The sequence below is a fragment of the Pipistrellus kuhlii genome, unplaced genomic scaffold, assembly GCF_014108245.1.
Source record: "Pipistrellus kuhlii isolate mPipKuh1 unplaced genomic scaffold, mPipKuh1.p scaffold_m20_p_12, whole genome shotgun sequence".
In the NCBI taxonomy this organism is placed as follows: domain Eukaryota; kingdom Metazoa; phylum Chordata; class Mammalia; order Chiroptera; family Vespertilionidae; genus Pipistrellus; species Pipistrellus kuhlii.
The window spans coordinates 45087407-45092673 of NW_023425427.1; positions in this window are offsets into that span (position 1 = coordinate 45087407).

Below are 5267 nucleotides of genomic sequence, written 5' to 3' on the forward strand. Positions count from 1 at the left end.
CTTCAGTCAACAGGCTGATGCTCTCTCCACTGAGCTAGGGCCACAGACTGATTTTTAAATGCATTATAAAGTAATTAGGTTTTGGGATTGTGCTAATGAGAAGTCAGTGGTCATCTGACTGCTCACTGGGACTCCATCGTCTACAAAATTCTCAGTAGAGAATATGGCAGGATGTTAATTAGACCTTGTCATGGTTGGCATTGAGATTGTGTGGCCAATAACTGAAACAATGTTCTCACAGAAATCATTTGTAGGACTGAGAATGTGTATGCTTTATTCTCTCTCTCTCTCTCTCTCTCTCTCTCTCTCTCTCTCTCTTTCTCTCTCTCTCTCTATATCTGTGTGTGTTCAAAAGTATCACATACTCTTATTTAGAACCTGGGTGTCAATTTTATGAACTGCTTAAGAGATTTCCATTTCCTGATATTTTCCTGTCTTGTATCCACCCTACTTCCTCCACACTGAGAACGAGAAAGGGAAAACTCGCCATCAAATCAGATTCTTAAATTTAGTGATGACTGTCTCATCAAGCACATTATCCTCAAATGACATTTAACCTTCTGCTATCTCCCTGGAGGCTGCGGCCTGGACTACCAGGATGGAAAAGAAAGAGCCAAGAATCCTGTCTGATCTGTGTTATTCCTGTCTTGACGCAAGCAGGTTACTTTAGTTTGGTTTTGGAATTTTCTTTGACATCATTTGCTTTTTTTTTTAATGAAATTTTTTAATTTATTGATTTGAGAGAGAGAAAGAAGGGGGGAAGAGACAGAGGAAGAGAAAGAGACATTGATTTGTTATTCCACTTCTTTATGCATTCATTGGTTGATTCTTGTTAAGCGCCTCTGACTGGGGATCAAACCCACAACTTTGGTGTATCAGAACAGCCCTCTATCTAACTGATTGACATGGCCAGGGTTCATTGTTATCGTTTGAGTTTCTCTGGTGACTCTTAGACTCTTGGTTGGTTTCAAATTCTTGATGCCATGCTTGATCAGCTATCAAAAGTCAGGGTTTTCTGTGGTAACAAACAACCTCAAAATCTCAGTCACTTACCACAGTAAATACTTAGTTCTAACTCACATCTCCACTAGTCATTTGAAGCACTGTTGGTTTGACTGTGCTCAGCTGAGATTGCCTCCAGGCTTCAGGTTGGGTTCATACCTGCTCCATATATCTGCTCATTCTGTGATCCAGCCTGAAGGGGCAGCCACTGTCTACAGCAGAAGATGAGGAGTATGAGAAAATTTTGCAGGATATGCTCTGAACTGGCACACTGATATTTCCAGAACAGTCTATTGGTTAAAACAATTACTTTAAAAGGCCAAAGACAAGGTCAATAGGATGGAGATGCTTACTCGAAAGTATAGGCAACTCACATGAAAATTGACATTATCATATTACAGGGAGAGAGCAGAACGTTGAAAACAATAATTCTGTCCTACTGTATCAAACTTATAATGGTTTGAAAAAAAATCATCATTCATACCTATTTTTACTAGTTGTCCTCAGTTTATAGATAGTACAATAATAATAGAGTACCTATCTTAATCATAGTCTCATTCAACTTAATTTTTCTCGAGAGCTAGAAAGGAGTTTTATTCCTCACCCCCAATCTCTCCATCAGATCATGTCTGCACACTAGAGGACATAGTCACTAGATGACAGAAGATTTACTGTCTCCCTCCTCAATAGAGTGTGTAGTGGAAATAGCTCAGGATTTGTTTTCAAACAGACATGAGTTTCCAGCCAAGTCAGGAACTAATTAATTAGCTGAGAGTAACCTTGGGGAATTTATTAAATTTCCTCAGTCTCTCTTTCTCTAGCATGAGGGACATGGTACTTTCTTCACTGAATTATTCTGTTGATGAAATGAGATGACATACTATGTCTCTCATAAAGATTCATTTCCTTTCCCTTCTAAATATCATCTACCATCCAAGGTAAATTTTAAATCCCAGTACCTTTCCTAAACTACATTTAACTTCCTCTTGAATTAAATGAGCTCCTTCTCCTCTGAACTAATATATTTCTTAAGAGAGAGATCCATAAACTGCTCTTGCATTCATGAATGGATTTCAGGAAGTTCATGGACCATATCCCTCCCCTTTGGAATCAATGTGAAATTTTATTTGTATGAACCATGTGCAGATTTTGGGGGAGGAGGGGGTGGTGGTTGGAGGGGAGACGACAGAGCCTTCATCTGAGCTTTAAAGTGCTGCTGAGCCCAGAAGTTCTGAACCATTGATACTAGATGAACTGAGTAACTTGACCCTCATAATATAGCACCTTATGTGCAGGTGTTGCTTCATGCTGTTAGCCCTTTTTCCTATCTTAATTATGAACTTCGCAAGGGGAACAAAAATATCCTCCACGGTTAATATATTTCCTACAACTTGTAGCACAGGCTGAACCCTGGGGGGAATTCAATAAATATTTACTGATTAATTACCCAGGTAAGGGTTTAAAAAAATACCACCACAACCAGCAAAATGAATCCAAAAAGTTCAAATGTTTAACAACAATGCTAAAAGCATGCAGAAAAAAAATAATAATCAATAAAAAAAAAAACCTCTGTTGGTAGCAGTTTGTCTGTGGCTCATTCTATCATGTGAAACATTGCATTAAATATGATTAAAAAACATCTTCTTACTGATTAAAACCCGTCTCCTTCACTGCCTAAAAGAAATGTGGAATATTTCAGTGGTCATGGGTGTGGCTACAGGTTATTGCTGGAAGAGGGAGGCTGTAGGTGAGGTGACATGTTGACAGTATGTTGGATGTAGCACAGTTCTGTCAGAGAACACGTAGCTGTCTTTGCAAGGGGCTCCTGCTAATCTACAGGTTGATGATTTAGTCCAAATATAATGAAGAAAAGGAAGAAGAAATAATTATAAATAATCTTGCTTGTGCTTTTTCTTTCTTGCTGAAAGAAGTAAAACAAATATAGGATTAAGATCATTAGCAAGAACCATAAACACCACTCAAAGATATTTTTAGAAGGCAAATTTCTAGGCATGAAAGAACCTTCAGCCCTTTAGCAGTCCCAGGTAGACTTGAAGGAGAAAGGATGTGAGGAAAGGATGTTAGGATGTTGTCAAAAGTCAAAGAGCTCTTCCTGCTCCTATGGTTCTTTCTTATTGATTATGGCAGTGGTCGGCAAACTCATTAGTCAGCAGAGCCAAATATCAACAGTACAATGATTGAAATATCTTTTGAGAGCCAAATTTTTAAACTTAAAATTGTTCTAATGCCACTTCTTCAAAATAGACTCACCCAGGTCGTGGTATTTTGTGGAAGAGCCACACTCAAGGGGCCAAAGAGCCGCATGTGGCTCACAAGCCGCATTTTGCCTACCACTGGGTTAGGGCTTCCAAGATTCCAATCTTTGATTCCCCCAGATTTGCAAAGTAATCTTAAGGGACACCACCTTCCAGTGCAGCACGGTCATGGAATTCTCAAGACACACTCTCCATATAAAAATTCACAAGCATACATTTTCACAAGTCAATCCTCTCACACTTTCAGAGGGCCAGATTCTGTATGCCTAGCAACAATTCTATTTTTTTGTGTGTTTTATCCTCCTTCTCAGCTTCCTTGCTAGGCTTTAGGGAATTAGCAGGACTTACCACCAATTGGATTGCAGAGCTTCTTGGACCACAGTGAGGCTTGCTATCATCAGGTATGTAAAATCTTGCCCAGTGTAGTCAGAAGTTAAAACCAAACCATCATAAACCTGCAGGACTTATGACCCTTAAAGCCCTGGGGGAGTTTCCTGGATGAGACCTCAATGGAACTTTGCCCAAAACCACAAGTGGGAAATATATATGAACTGATTTTGTGCAGTGTGAAGGCTGAGGCAGCAGCAGAGTGCTTTTCTTGACTGATACAGTGATAGATTAGTACACATTTAATCTTAGGTTAGGGGGTTGGAGGAGTCAGTCTTCAGTTAATGTTAACAGTCCAGAGTTTAAGTTTAATGGTGAGGGGAATTTTTCTTTTGTGACACAATTATTCTATACTTAAGCCAATTAGAAAGTTGTTATATAAAGGAAGAGAAATGCCAATGGGATACCTGTGTGTATTGTGGCTGAGATTTGCTATGAGATTTTGAACTAGTTTAGTAGGGATTTGGGGGATGGGGGAAGAGGGAAGGAATCATGGGTAGTTTAGTAATTATTTAGTGACAAAACAAATAAATAAATTTCCACATTTTAAAGTATTACAGAGATTATTGACTTTATTAAATTATGCTTACATGCAAACTTATAGAACCAATTATTTATGTGTGTGTGTGTGTGTGTGTGTGTGTGTGTGTGTGTGTGTGTTTGCTAGGGTTTCCATAAAGAGTAAGTTTCCTGGTTACATTAAATACATATTTGATTTGTAAACACCCAATGGGTATATTGATTTTCTGAGTCAACTTATTGTGAAAAACAAGATGTTTTGCAAAAGTATTTGAGCAAAAAAATGCCTGTTGGAAAATACTTAGGATACAAACACAATGTTTTTGGCCATAGTTTATGCAGGAGATAAGGGCTGTCTTGTGAAAACCTGAAGAAATAGACCATGTGGCTGAGCTAGTCCTTCTGATGTCTGGTGGGTACACGTAATGAGGTACTTTGATCATGGAAATGATCTAGCTGCACACCCTACACAAAAATCCAGATGACATCAAAGCTGGGCTTATCCATCTTTGTTAGATTCCATATCAGATTCTGCATTCCATCAGGGCTTAAGCAAAAAACAAAAGCAAAAAAAATTTAATTACAAGTCCCTGAATGAGTCTCAGAAATCTTATTTAGATAAAAGATTTGTCTCTGACAATGGAGAGAGTTCCTTGCAGTTTGATATGTGTGAGACACCCAACACACCTTGACTTCTAGAAGTTTTTGGTTATCTGACCTGTCAGAGGCTCTAAATATCAGCAACTGTAGCTGAAGATTTCTACATCCTATTGCCTACTAATAGGAAATAGGAAATAAATATATTTACATATCCAGTGGCTCTGCCAGAACTAGAGGCAATAAACTTTTCTCCCTGAAGTATTAGGGGAAGCTCCTTAATAGAGGACAGTTTGCTGCCTCAAGGTCCATCTACTTTTTTTCTAAGACTTTTCTTCTCATCTCTCAGAATCGCTGTGGAGGGCATTAAGAGGAATGGAGTAAAAATAAAAACCAATGAGGATTTGGAACTGTGCTGTCCTTAGAGCGGCAATGAGATCAGAGTACAGACCCAGATTTCAGCTACTCCTGGCTCTGTCCAAGATC